Here is a 15,284-nt window from a genome sequence, read left to right as displayed (position 1 = left end):
TTGGAAGGACAAGAGTGAACCTGACACCAGATTTGGCCTTGCCAGGAATTCTCCAGTGCATCTTATGTGTGGAAGGCCTCTGTGAGTGCAGGGAAATGCCTTCCTGGCCCGGGTGGAGATCTAGCACAAGCTCTGGTCAACAAAAGCTATCCTCACCCTACACAGAATGAAAGCAAATAGCATTGAATTAAATAGCTGCAATCAACCAGCAGCTTTATTTGGGAGAGTGGATATGAATTAAGCAGTTCCTCAGAGAAGAATGCAACTTTCCCTTTATTTCTAAGCCCCATAAATCCAGGGTAAAGGCCAAGCTTAGACTCCAAGTTAATTGATCCACTCCCACCCCCTCCCCACCTTAAAATGTCCTGGTTTTACTGGGGATAAGGAGAGCACATTGTAACCCACCTCCACACAGGGCCTGCAGCTCTGCTGGGTTGACATAGGAAAGAAAAGGCCAAACAAGGTCCAGAGCTGACACCCAGCATCTGATTCAGTGGTTCTGGGCAGAAGCACAGAAGCTTACTTTTTTTTTTTTTTTTTTTTTTTGAGACAGAGTCTTGCTCTGTGGCCCAGGCTGCGGTGCAGTGGCATGATCTCGGCTCACTGCAACCTCTGTCTCCCGAGTTCAAGCGATTCTCATGCCTCAGCATCCCAAAGAGCTGGGATTACAGGCACGTAATGCTTCCCCACCCTTGCACTCTCCCGCACTCCCAGAACCTTTTGTAATGCCACAAACATAATGATGCATGCCATCTGAGCTCAGACGCTAATCAAGAAGGAAGGAGAAAGGACACTGAAGACCTCTCTGCCATATTAGGCATATTGCCTGCAGTTGCTCATTAAAATAGCACATAAATGAGTATTTATTTGGTTCTTTTTGCACTATTTTAAGATGAATGTCTCCAAGGACTTGAAAAATCCCAGGAGTATTTTTAGCACACTCGCCCTGCAACAGCATTTCTGTTTGTGGGGGCTGCTTACACTGAGTATAAAGATGGCCGAGACATTGGCACACAATATTTTTTTCTATTAGAGAATTGCTATCACAATTTTGTGATTATAGCTAACACATATTAAACATGTTATTATCGTGGATTAGCTCATTTAATCCATACAATAATGCTATGAGTTTGGGATTACTAGTGTATATATTTTACCGATGAGGAAACGGGGGCATAGAGAAGTTAAGTGAGTAGCCCAAGGTTGCGAAGCTAGTGAGTACTAGAACCCAATTTTAAATCCAGGCAGTTTGGCTGTAAATCCTGCAGCCTTATGGCCTCTGAGCTATAATGCCTTCCTCTACTGCTTCCATTTTGGTCCACTCATGAGAGAGACAAAATCCCTTTGTCACTGGGTCAATGTCATTATCATTGACGTTATTGCTACAGTTTATTGTTTGTGACTATTTTTAACACTTCACATGTGTACAGGGCTTTAAAATTTTAAAGGCTTTTCTCTTAATTCTCACACTGGATAGCTGCATGGATGTGAGGTCGGTGAATGAGGCAAGGATGATTCTGTCTCATGGACGGTCCCCAGTGAAATGACAAAGTCCAAAGTCACAATCCCACAGAACCTTCTGGCCCCAAATCTCCTTCTCCCCAGGCTGGTTTGCCCTCCTTCCACAAGGACTGCCCCCATCCGAGCCCCCTCCCACCTCAACTCCAAATGCTGCTGTTCCCACCTGGAGATACTCACACAGGCCTGAATTGGAAATTATGGTATTTGCTTTAGTGTTTCATTTTTGGTCTGTGAGTTTCCTATTTGTGGGTGTTTAGCCTCTGTTTTGATAGGTAGGCCCATTTTCTTCCTTTTTTTTTTTTTTTTTTTTTTTTCCTATTTTCCCCAACCTGGGAAACACGGGGTAGGGAGATGGAAAAAATCTTTCCATCTTACATCCTAGGAAAGTTTGCCAAGGAGTCCGTCCTGACAGCTGCTGGCTGGAGGCCCATCCCCAGCCTCAGAAGCCACGTCTGTAGTGAGCATTCTGCAGGGTGAGCCAGTGGTCAGCCCAGGGCTCTCTGCGGTAGACCTGGGCACTGAAGGACGCAGGCAGGCCTGGCCTGGAGTGTGTCTTAGAAAATACACAGTTTCTTTGGTTCTCAACTCTGTCCCCACTGCTGGGAAGATGAGTATTTTCCATTCCCAATCCTGTCCCTTCCTCCATCTTCATTACTTTCAATAGTTACACAGGAAGTTCTTTTCCCTCCAGTAAAGATGGTCATCACATTTTTTTTTAAGCCTGGGTGTCGACATTTTCTTTAAATCCCCGAGAGCTTTGACACAAGCCTGTGAATCACACTGGAGAGGGGGGCGAGAGGTTGGGCTCCAGATTAGACAGGGCAGAAGTTCAAATACAGGGCTGGATCTCAGACTGGCTCTGTGACTGAGGGCACTTAGAGTCAGACAGACAGATGAGCCTTGGGCATGGTACCAGTGGTACCTCTGGGGATCCCATGAGGCTGCAGGGATGAGATGGCACAAGAGCAGGGCACTACAGGACTGGAGGAATGGAGAGACCTGGGGCTGGGGAAGCTTGGGCATACAAGGGGACAAGAGTAGAACAAAAGCACAAGAGGGAGTCCTGCGGAATCAGACTGGAAAGGCAATGCCCCTGTCCCCAGTAGAGACTGTGAAACCTAGGCTGGGGGATGTGCCCTGGATTCAGTTGGAATGGGAGGCCCACAGGATGTCAGTAGCTAGGGAGCGATGGAAGCAAAGCCACACTCCAGGAAGATGCATCTGGAGGCAGTGTGAAGGATGGTTGGGCAGAGGGAGGGCCGGGAGTTGAGAAGACCCCTAAGGAAGCTACCAAAACATCCCAGGGGTCTGAAATAGGAAGCCAAGGCCTACATTGCAGTGGTAAAAATCCAACAAGCAGTGATTATGGGCAGGTGGGGGAGATGAAGTGTTTGGAAGATGGTAGAACCTGCTCATTCAGAAGCAGCAGGGCAAGTGGGCTGAGACACGTGAAAGTGAGCTACCGGGACTTGAGAGTCCCCTGCGAAGGTGCAAACATGCTTTGGAAGTGAGAAAACAGGGGCCTGGAGCCTGCATTCCCAAACACTAGGATTCTGTATTAATTTTCTACAGCCACTATAACAAATTACTACAAACTCAGTGGCTTAAAACAATACATATAATTACCTCGGTGCTCCTTAGGTCAGAGAGTGGGTTGGCTCAGCTGGTTTCCCTGCTCCTGGTTCACGAAGCTGAATTCAAGGTGACAGCGGACTGGACTCCTATCAGGAGGTTCTGGAAGGATCCTCTTCCAAACTTATTCATGTTCTGAAATCAGTTCCCTGCAGCTGTAGGATTGGGGGGGTCCCCATTTCTCTGTTGGCTGTTAGCTAGGGGCCACCCTTAGCAACCAGTCTCTCCCTCCAGTTCCTACAAGTGGGCCCCACATTTCAGAGCCAGCAGTGGCACATCAAATCCTTCTCACACTTAGAATCGTTCACGGCATCTTCCTCAGCACAGTCAGAGAAAATCTCTGCTTTTAAGGGCCCATGTGATTGGATTGGGCCCACCTGGATAACCAAGGATAATCTCCCTATTAGAAGTCAATTGATTCGTAACCTTAATTACATCTGCAAAGTCCCCTTTGCCATATAAAGTAACATATTCATTCATAGGCATAACATCAGAGATTAGGGCGTGGGCATCTTTAGAGGGCCATTCTGTTCACCAGAACTTCTCTGCTTCTCTGCAGGAAACAGGCTGAGACATCACACAATAAACCATAAGGTGCAGAGAGCCCTGTCACAGAAGGAGGCCTGGGTTCTAAGCATCATTGCAGAAGAAGCACTTTACCCAGCCTCAGGGAGGGGTGGTGGAAAAGAAGAAAATCAGGAAACATTTCCCAAAAGAAAAATGAGATTCTCTGATGGAAACTGGAATTAAACAGAGCAAAGGGATGTATCACCAGCAACGTTGATTAGGCCACAGGTTATTGGAAGAACATATTTAGAAGAAACCAGAAGCTAGAGTGAACTCCAAGTAAACGCCAAATGTGGATAGCATTGCAGGAGCTAACCTCCGAGTGCTAAGCTGCTGCCACTCCCCTCTCCTGGGGGGCCGATTCTGCCCTTCCAGAAGCAACACAGTGCGCCTTCATGGAAACTCCATCCCACAAGTGAGAGGAGCTAAGTGAATCTGCACATGCTAGTCTGGGAAGACGTGGTGATACCGTAAATAAAAATGGCATGCTTACCAATACCATTGCAAGTTTCCATTTCCTGCCTCCCTCAAAATGAAGTACAAAAAGCAAACGCTGTGAGCATGTATGCACTTGCAAAAGCTGATTATTAAATATTCAAGAATTTTGCGAACTGGCTTTTAAAGCTTTGGTTGCCTGAAACCGGCTGCAGTGGGATTTCACCATTGAAATCGACAAACCTACAATTCAGGGTTTTTGTTTCTCCTCTTGAGAAGTTTAACAGTACACCACTACGTTTGCATAAATCACCAAATTGATAACAGGTATTATCTCAAGAAGGGGCGGGATGGGTTTCAAGCTGGTGTTGGTGACTCTCCCTTCTTTATATTATTAACTTTTAAAATTGGTGCAATTATAGCAATTTTTAATTTTTCCATTATCTTCCAGATGTAAAAAAATTAATAAACATAAAACAAAACCACCAGGCTGTAATTCCTCATTTTCAGAATTCTTTTCCTTGGAGGCAGCAGCAGCATCCTGGGCACCGTGGCTGCCTTCAGCTGGTCCAGACGCAGTGGCTCTGACGTTCTCTGGCAGGCGGGAAACGCTGTCTGATGGTCAGGGGCTGCTGATCACTGACGCACTGCTAAGAACTGGGCAGCCCAGGCCAGCCAGACAGCTGAGGTCTTCCCGAGAAGCTGGACACACCTCCCCAGGGAAGAGCCTTCCTCAGCTGCAGACTGAGCCACGGACCTCAGGGCTCATCTGCTGCAACCATTATGAATCATACTAGGATTATCAAGGAACAATCTTCTCCAGGATCAGCCCTTTCCCTACCACTGTCAGATTCAGGGAATTTTAAGTGGTGGAGGGAGGAGGGACGTAGCCGGTGGATTCCAGACAGCAACACTAACCGCCTGTCCTGAGGATGCAAGATTTTCTCATGTGTAAGGCTCTGCGTAACACACTCATCCTAGCACACAGGGCTTCAATGTCAGGATGCAGCCTCCTTTCCGGGAAGCCGGCTGAACACTAGGTCACAGACGAGCTGACGCTCTCCCAAGAATACACCCCCTGTTTGACCCTGACATTCACTGCTACGGTCACCTGAAGCCGAGACTTTCCATCTGGAACATTTCCGTACCGATATCCCTGGCATTTCTCCAGCACTCTTTTCCTCTGTGATGGTTTAGCCCAAGAGGCACACAGAATGACATTACACAAAGTGGTAAAGAAGCTGTTACATGTGGTGATGAAGATGTCATTACACAGCAATGAAGGGGGCTTCCAGGAGCCTAACAGAGGCAACGGAGGCACAGAGGGGCAGCTGCCCACTTCCTGGGGTGAGCAGCTACAATTTGCAGCCTGTGTGTCTGGCACAGAGCAGCTAATCATGGCATGACTGCTGATCTGCGGGTGACTTTATGTGACCTTTTACAACATCTTTTTCTTTCCTTATCATACATCGTGCCATCATATCATCATGCCATTTGCATCCTGTCCCTTTTCCCCATAATGGAGTCATTTTTAACCGTCATTTTCATGTTTCAATGGCTGAAGAAAGAATTCTGTGCACGTGCTGGAGGGCCTTCAACCACTCCCCTTTCACAGGAGATTGAAGCTATTTTGGAGTTTTCATGGTTATAAACACACTGCAGCCAATATTTTTGTGCACATGCGCAACAGGATTCTGAAAATGTTCTCTGAAATAAATCTACATATTCATACATTATTACAAACTCCCAGGGCACACGAGGGTAGATGTGCTGGTATTCCATCTGATCCCGGAGAACGCAGGAGATGAATGTGACCTACAGCTGGGCCACATGTGGCATCAGCCCCGATGCAAGGAGTGAGAGCCCCAGAGACCTCATCTGACACGTGGCAGGCTGTGATGGCTGCCCATATAAATGAGGCTATGTGTGTCCAAGTCCTATGAATTCATGTTAAAAAATTAAGGAGGGCTGGGTATGATGGCTCACGCCTATAATCCCAGCACTTTGGGAGGCCGAGGCAGGAGGATAACTTGAGCCCAGGAGTTCGAGACCAGCCCTGGCAACGTAGCAAGACCCCTGCCTCTAAAAAAAATTTAAAAAAGAAAAAAAATAGCACTTGGTGGCATGCACTTGTAGTCCCAGCTGCTTGGGAGGCTGAGGTGGGAGGATCACTTGAACCAAGGAGATTGAGGCTGCAGTGAGCTGTGGTCATGCCACTGCACTCCAGCCTGGGATACAGAGCAAGACTCTGTCTCAGAAACAAACAAACAAAACAAAACAAAACAAAATTAAGGAGGAGGCAGCTGGCCATGTAGTTGTGTAGACAACACATTCTTAATATCTCAGGAACCGGGCAGCAGAATCTTTGCTGTCGCAGGAACCTTCCCACTTATTCTGCTGTGGTCACTTCTGCTCCATTCTCCATCGCCCAAGGGCGAGATAATTTAATTCAGGTTAGAAACGCCTGGATTTGAGGTCCACTGGATTTGTACAGCTGTCTATATGTCCCCCGACCTCTCTGAGTCTATGCATTTCCATCTATAAGCAGGTGGGGTGACAATGGCCAAATAATCTCGAAGGGCTCCTCTCTGATGTTCTACACCATCTTGGAATCTTTTTTTTTCTTTTGAGACAGGGTCTTGCTGTGTTGCCCAGTCTTGTCTTGAATGCCTGGGCTCAAGCCATACTCCTGCCTTGGTCTCCCAAAGTGCTGGGATTACAGGTATGAGCCACCATGTCCAGCCACCATCCTGGAATCTAAGAGGATGGGAGCTGCTGACCCAGGAATGGCAGGGAACTCATCCTCATCCAGACTGAGACATCAGACCCTCCAAACTTCAAGTTTCCATAGCACTGAAGCTCTGATGAGGAAAAGCTATGGCTTTCTGGCCAGGATAACCATTCAATTGTGAGTGTTTAAAGAGCAGTACAGGCGTGACTCATCTTCGTCTCTCTCACAGCACCAGTTGTGTGGTGAACATGTAGGAGAATTCGTGCTGTCTCCTTTGTAGTGAAAACAAAACCAAAGACAATCTATAAGATACCAGCAAGGGAGGAGTTAATGTAAATCATGATCCAGCTGTAAGTGCTAGCCATTACATTCATGGTGGAGATCTATCCTTAATAACATAGAGAGATGTCCCTCACATATTTCCAAAGGGATACATTAATTTCAGGACCACACGAATGGTCCTGCGAGGCCATGGGTACCTACAAACAATCCACAAATAAGTAAGGCCATAGTTGGTGACATGTTATGCAAGGGTAGGTTCACAAACCCAACCTCATTTATTCTTAAGCAACACTAAGGTATTTATGGCAGAGAATGGTTACCATCCCCCACCTTTTTTTAAGACAGGGTCTTGGTCTGTTGCCCAGGCTGAAGTGCAATGGTGTGATCTTGGTTCAGTGCAATCTCCACCTCCCAGATTCAGGTGATCTTCCCACTCAGCCTCTTAAGTAGCTGAGACCACAGGCTTGTGCCACCACACCTGGCTAATTTTTGTATTTTTTGTAGAGACGGGGTTTCACTACGTTGCCCAGGCTGATCTCCAACCCCTGAGATTAAGCAATCCTCCCACCTTGGCTTCCCAAAGACCATCCCCCTTCTAAAGCTTGTCTAGAACTTATCCCTGGCAAGTGAAATGATTGTATACTACTTCCAGGAAGACATGTTTAAGAAGTGGTGTGCCTTCTTTCCTATCCTTCATCCCCGCTGCCAACTGGAGGGACTTCGAGGTCCCAGGGATGGCAGAATAACAACATGGAAGAGATCTGGGTCTCCAGATCACAGAATCAAGAAAAGCCACCTAATGACCAGGAAAACCCTTCTGAATATATATGTGAGTGTGTGTGTGTGTGTGTGTGTGTGTGTGTGTATGGTTTTTTGTTTGTTTGTTTGTTTGCTTTTGTTTTTTTGTTTTTTGAGACAAAGTGTTGCTCATTCACCAGGCTGGAATGCAGTGGCACGATCTTGGCTCACTGCAACTTCCACCTCCCAGGTTCAAGTGATTTCAAGTGATTCTCCTGCCTCAGCCTCTCGAATAGCTGGATCTACAGGTGCACGCCACCATGCCCAGCTAATTTTTGTATTTTTAATAGAGACAGGGTTTCACCATGTTGGCCAGGATGGTCTCGATTTCTCGACCTTGTGATCCACCCCCTTGGCCTCCCAAAGTGCTGGGATTATAGACGTGAGCCACCGTGCCCGGCCTCAAACTATTATCTGAGTTAGAAAGAGTCATCTTTTGAGCTACTAAAATATTGAGGTTTATTTGTTATGTCACCTAGAGTTACTCTAACTAAACAATCACTTCTCCGACAGGCACAGTGGCTCACACTTATAATCCCAGCATTTTGGGAGGCTGAGATGGGCAGATCACATGAGGCCAAGCGTTTGAGACCAGCCTGGTCAACATAGTGAAAAATCAGTCTTTACTAAAAATACAAAAATTAGCTGGGTATGTTGGTGCACACCTGCAATCCCATCTACTCAGGAGGCTGAGGCATGAGAATCGCTTGAACCCAGATAGCAGAGGTTGCCATTAGCTGAGATCGCACCACTGCATTCCAGCCTGGGCAACAGAGTGAAATCCTATTTCAAAAAAAAAAAAAAAAGAAATCTATGTCCCTTTTCTTTCTCTTAGGGAGGAAACTGAGGCTCAACGTGGTAAATTAAACTTGACAAGGATACACTGCTCATAAGGTATTGATTCCCACTAGTTTCTTGGACAGTTTCTAAAGTCTATGATCTTTCCACAGCACCCAGCTGGTGGCATGCTAATTGCTTAAGTGCTCCTGGAGTCCAGATGAAGAAAGTTCAGGGCACAAAGACACTGAGAGTATAAAGCACTCCAGAAATAACCCACTTGCATTTGTCATTAGCTTTCCTGTCCACGTTCCCTTTGCTTAGTCAGGTTCAGTCCATCTAGAACTTCAATTTCAATAGAAACAGAGGAAGTGAATGTGGTAAGCCTTCTTGTTACTTTGAAATGGTCTAAAAAGCCCATTCTTTCTACCCACTGGGTCCCCACCTTCCCTGCCAAGTCTGTGTTCTCTGTTCGGTTCATTATCAGCACCGCCCACGGCCAGACACGGCCAGGCGGCTTCACAGAAGCCAAAGAGCTTATCAAAAATAAGTACTTTATTTGACAGTGAGACCAGATGTGCAGAGAGAGGCATTTCAAGGCCCTCACTTCTCATAATTAGTCAGCTTCTAGCAATGGTGAGAGTCTGAAGATGTCACAAAATAATGAATGACCTTCTCAAGCAGCTCCAATGAGGGAGCCTTGTTTCAGCACCTATCACAGGATTCTAGAATGTGATCATTGAGGGAGACCCTCAAAATACTGGCTAACCCCCCTTGTAGAGATGAGGATAAATTCCCAGAGAAAAGCTGTGTCGTCTGTCCGACCACTCTCTCTGTATCCACTGTGCACCTGCCATGTGTCAGGCAGTGACCTAAACCCTGGGAGGGAATAAATGCAAAAAAGACACATTCCCTCCCCTTGACAAAACAGAGCTTCACAAGAGACACTGACTCATTTATCTCAGGCCCATACATGTGTATTGCAAGGCCCACTCATGCTTGGGTCCCCACTGCTCACCAGAACAACAGCTATTACAGCAGTTACAATGGTCCAAACCTATCCTCATATTCGTGTCTAGAGTTCCCAGAAGACTGTAAAGATTTCTGTAAAGGTCTTTTGTGACTCCATGATTTAACACAGCATCTCGGGATGTGCTGTTTAAGCTAAATTGAGTCAAATGAATTAATGAATGAATCGCACTGGAACAAAATGAACAAAAAGTTATTTTGTTCCAGTGCGATTCATTCACTAATTCATTTGACAAAGCACATTTCCTAGCCCCAATGATTAGGACTTACTGTTGAGGGATAGAGAAGTAAGTAATCACAGTAAGTCCCAGGACACTACATGTGGAAGGTAAAGAAAGAATGCAGGTGACACAACTAACACTGTCAGGAGAGTCTCCCCCACAGCAAGGTACGAATAAGGACCATTTGTTCTAGTCTCCGTAGCATCCTAGCCTGTTTCCCTCTAGGATCCACTTCCTCTTGTTCATCATCTGTCCTCTTCAAAGTTCAAATGGCTCAAGAGGCAGAGGTTGTATCTCTCTTGTCCATTCCTCAGCATTCAGCAAGTGTTCAATAAACATTTGTGGAATTAATATATAAGGTTAGGGCCACAAAAACACAAGTCCATAATAGAAACAGAAAGTGATGATATGCTTACACACAGGAAGAAGTGGCTAACTCTGCCAGGGGGAAGAAAAAGAAAAATAAAAAAACCAGGAACAATATCTTGTATACATTTCTACACTCACACACATGCAGCTATTGCAATGATAACAATACCATTAAGCAAGACTTATTTGTGGAACCCTAACTATTCACCAGGCATAGTCCCAAGAGTTAATGGTCACAACAGACTTACAAGGAAACTAGCATTATTATCCCCATGTTACAGAGTAGATGGAAACAGAGGCACAGGGAAGTAGGGGGTGGCCTTTCTGAGGTCACAGAGCTAGTAAAAACAAGAGTTGCAGTATAAATCCACATGGCATCCCACTAGACCATGACCGCAAATCAGGACGGTTTCAGGAAAGGAGGAATGAAATCATTTCTACAAAACCAGAAGCAGTCAGCACAGAGCTAGCAGGCCCTGGGAACATAGCAGGCCCCTTCATATCTCATTCCAATAACCCATGAACCTGAATGTGCAAACCTGCCCCACACCAACAAAAATTTGGTGATTCTCAACCATCTAAAGAGAATTTTAAAACAACGAAAGCCCAGATCCCTCTCTAGATCAATTAAATCTTAACGTCTGGAGTACGGTGGGAGTGGGGTGGATACTAGTAGATTTTGCAAGCCCCTAGGTGACTATGGTATACAGCCAGGACTAGGAACTCCTAGAGTGATTTGTTTACAAGGTACAAAACAGGACTCTGGCAGGAGGAGCGGCCGAGAAATTGCTAAGGATCAGCAAGAGTGCAAGAAAGAATGAGTCAACTGTTTGACTACTGTTTCCTTAGACTAATTATTCATGTGACTCAAAACAGGGTGTCCATCAACTCTCCAAGAACTCCTTGCACACCCAACAGGGCCAACATTGGCTCACATTCATTTGAAGAGAGTGCCCGACTGTCTGCAACCCTAATGCTTTGCCCAAGAGGAGCTGAAGACCTTGCTAAACTCACTCAACTCTTGAAGTCTCCATTTTCTCATTTGCAAAATGTGAACAATAAAAGCTGATTCAAAGGGCATTTGTGAGTATTAAAGGGGATCTTGATGTTGATGAATTTACAAAAATGCAAAACAAACAAACAGAAAAGCATCAGCCTCAGAGAAAATGTTATTATTTCCACCTTGGAAAAGGCTGAGTAGAGTGAAGAGTACAGTAGAGACCCAGGTCCAAACCTGGCTTGGCCTTTCCTAGCAAGTCCAGAAATCACTCTGCCCATGTATTCCTCTTCTGCCAACCAAGGTACCACAATAGCTCCTTCATCCATTCCCTCATTTAGCAAATGTGTATTGAATGTCAACTCTAATGTTTTCATATAAATCATGGGAGATAATATACTTATAAAAATGCTCTGGAAATTTTAATGTGCTCCACAAATAAGAAGGAATTGTTTCTGTTTGTAATGACTACCTGTGAGCTCACAAGTCCCAAAGTCTATAGGGACCTTATGGGGTCACATCACAGTGCAATGCTTGGATCCTTTCAGCCCTACCCCCTCTCAGTAGTAATATGGTCCCCGTGTGGATCTCTCCAGTGATGAGATACCAATCACTGTCAGAGACAGAACATTCTCTCAGGTTCCTTTTCCTTGTATAAGGTTGCTTTCTGTTTGCCTGCTGTTTCTACCTTTCCATTTTGGTTCCGATCCTTGGGGCCACAAGAAGTATATTTGACCTCTTCTCAGCCTTTCACTAGTTGAATATCACCATCATGAAAGTCCAGCCTCTACCTCCTAACTCCTCACCACATCTTCTCTCTGCAAAGCTAACATGGCCCTAGTTTCCTTGTATTTCTCAGTTTGGAAGGCCATAATAGACTGCCCCAGACTGGGTGGCTTAAATAATAGAAAATTCATTTTCTTACAGTTCTGAAGACTGTAAGTGCAAGATCAAGGTGCCAGTATGGTCTGTTCTGATGAGGGCCCTCTCCTTGCATTGTGGATGGCTCCCTTCTCATTGTGTCCTCACATAGCAGAGAGAGAAGAGAGACAGTAAGCTCTCTGGGGTCTCTTATTTTGAGGGCACTAATTTCATCATGAGGGCCCCACCCTCATAATCTCATTTAACCTTAATTATCTCCCAAAGGTCCACCTCTTAATACTGAATACATGGGGGTGGGTTTCATCATATACATTTGGGAAGAAGAAAACAATTCAGTCCATAACACTCCCCTACAAAAGATTATCTTGCTAAACAGAAGCAAATCTGATTGAGACATTGACTAAGTCCCCACCATGCCTACAAAACATGACTTGCATATACTGAGGAAATCCATTTGATGGCCCTACCATCAAGATACATGTAGTCTAGAGATTGTTACCATCTACATTTTAGAGGTTCTTGCACCTTAAGACAGAATGAGCCAGAGGCCTAGGTCAGGGAATTCACAGATAGAGTCAAAGAAGCCAAGGCAAGAGAAAAACATAGCCCTACCCTTTGATTAGATTTTATTCTAGAGATTGAGACTCCTGAACCAAAATCACAAAAATCTCAACCCATTCACTGTTGACTGATTGCCTTCTCTGGACCATGCTGCAGAGATCACAGCAGCAATTAACATGGCAGGCAAACGTATCAAGCCATGGGGAACTTTAACTTGTTTTCTGCTATTGGAGTGAGACCAAGTGTGTGTGATTCAAGGTCATGAGAAACTTCCCTGTACCCCTCAAGCCCAGCACAGAGCTTGATCCAGAGTAGCTGCTCAATGATGACACCTTATAAAACAACAAATAATAACCAAGACCTCTCCTAAGTCTGCTGAGGGGTGGCCACACGGCTTCCTAAAAGTCAGAGGCCATTTGCTATGAAAGAAAGCCATGAGCTTTGCGCAGTGGCAGTATTGTACCCAATGAGGTTTATCCAAGGCACGATTATTGCTAACAGAAAGCCATGGATGGTCCCGGAGACCAGAGCCATCAAAACCCTTGTTCTTGTGCAGAAAAGAAGGCAAACCAGGGACTGAACTTGGCTTTTGATGATGACTCTCCACCAAAATCCCAGGTCTCGATGACAGGTTAAATCTTGTAAAACTTTAATTTGGCAAAGAAGTTGGCTGCCATATTACTCTGTCATGTGTCTTGCGAGAAGTCTAGTTTCTGTCACCCTAGCATTAACTGAAAAGTGGGATGAAATACGAAGACATTTTGCAGTTTATAAGAGAAAAGCACCAGGGAGTTTTAACAATTTGGAGAAGTATCATCCTAAAATTGGATTCTAATGGTCACTGAAACCATTGCTGCATTCAGTAAAACTGGGTTGCCTAAAGCTACTGCCATGGAGAATCTAAGACAAGACATAGTTTAAGAGGCACAAATCAGTCACATAGAGGCTTGATGCACAATATGTCCAGTGAAGCTTCCACCAGAGAACTGAAAAGCAGTAGCTCAGCAGAATTGCAACTCTGATTTTAGGTTCTTGTCAATCTATTCTAACTCTTAGCAAAAGATTCTTGCTGTTCAGCCTCAGAAACACTTTTATCTTATCAGTTGGCTTTCCTGAAATCATGCCGTATTGAGCTATGATTCTTACTCAAATGTAGTTCCTATGTCAGAATCTTATCAATGAGAAATTTCGCAAGATTGCGTGTCAAAATATCCAGTACCACGCTTGCATATTTTTAATTCAAACAGAATTAGCATTGCATCTTAGACACAGTGTGGTTTACCCTGCTAGTCATCTCAAATGCTGAAGACGGTGACTGCACTGCATGATTCTTTACTTGCTTAGCTCAGGTTCCCATTGTTCACATTCACATCAAGACAGATCAGGACTGGCACAACCACTGCTTTTATTGGGTTTACCAAGTGTTAACAGATCCTTCAATGTGTTTCTCAAAATCTCTGTTGGCCTATGGTAAAGAAAAATAAAATCTGTTTTGAAAACTCACAGAGCTCTAGCTAAAGGTTCATTTAATACCACCTATATGTCTTTAATGTCTTTAGACAGAAAAAAAGAGAAAAGCTTTAAAAGTTCAATTAATGTTTCCCCTTTGGGTGCAATTTAACAGAGAGGGCTTGAGAAAAAGAATGAAAGAGGGCTATTAAACACATTTCTTATATAAAAATACTTGTTCTTATGCAGGACATATAGAATAGGCCTTTTTGTAGCAAATATTTTAAACAAAAGATATTTTGTTGTGTGATGCTTTTTTAACTGTAGCTAAAACAATTTTTAGTCATGGAAATTCTGAAAAGCTTGTCATTTCTTTTATTATACTTACTGGAATATGATTATTTTTGTTGAAGGACAATATTTTCCCCTTTTTCCCTTACCATTTGGCCCCCAAAAATGTTTCTGCTAATGATATATGCAGATTTCTAATACTTCATCTGCTTTTAGTCTGTGCAAATTAATATTTGGATACTTCATAATTAGCTTGATTATGTCACTTGATAAAATAGTGATGTGTATTAATGTTAGTTCAACCATATATTTATACTGCCTGGGAACAGGTGGCTGCAATTGTGTGGCGAGCGTAATTTGGCAGCGTTCACAAGCTTGCAAAAACCTATTGTAAGAACTTAAACATCTACATGAACACTGATGTGAAAAAAGCATGTAAGCCTGACCATAGCTTCTGGTTCCTAGATGGACCCGGCTGTGGTTTTCAGGCCCCAACCTGCAGGGAGCCCCTACAATCTCATCAGCTAAGTGGGCAGAATAAAGACATCATGCCCGCACATGCTCAGCATTGTGCCAGCATGGTCAAGGGTTGATAAAGACACCTGTGTATTCTATTTTTATTATTATCACCGCCTTTATAATCATTACTGGGAGACGCATCCACAGAGACAGCATGTCAGAGAAAAGCAGAGGAAGCCAGAAGGCAGCAATGAAACTGACATTTAGAAGCCACACAGGTGAT

At 44.5% G+C, this 15,284-nt stretch overlaps 1 protein-coding gene and 1 pseudogene across 1 annotated transcript in view; one reads left to right on the top strand and one right to left on the bottom strand.

Moving 5' to 3' along the window:
• The window catches only part of LOC107130694 (uncharacterized), a 309,505-nt gene that overhangs the window by 76,329 nt on the left and 217,892 nt on the right, over positions 1-15,284 (bottom strand). Inside the window, exon 9 of the mRNA XM_073999932.1 lies at positions 3,148-7,158. The gene's annotated coding sequence lies outside the window, so the exon portion shown is untranslated. The remainder of the gene's footprint in view (positions 1-3,147; positions 7,159-15,284) is intronic.
• LOC135964877 (U4 spliceosomal RNA) lies at positions 13,240-13,312 on the top strand (annotated as a pseudogene).

Source organism: Macaca fascicularis, chromosome 8 (assembly GCF_037993035.2).
Source record: "Macaca fascicularis isolate 582-1 chromosome 8, T2T-MFA8v1.1".
Classification (NCBI taxonomy): Eukaryota; Metazoa; Chordata; class Mammalia; order Primates; family Cercopithecidae; genus Macaca; species Macaca fascicularis.
This window is presented reverse-complemented; position numbering and strand designations above follow the sequence as displayed.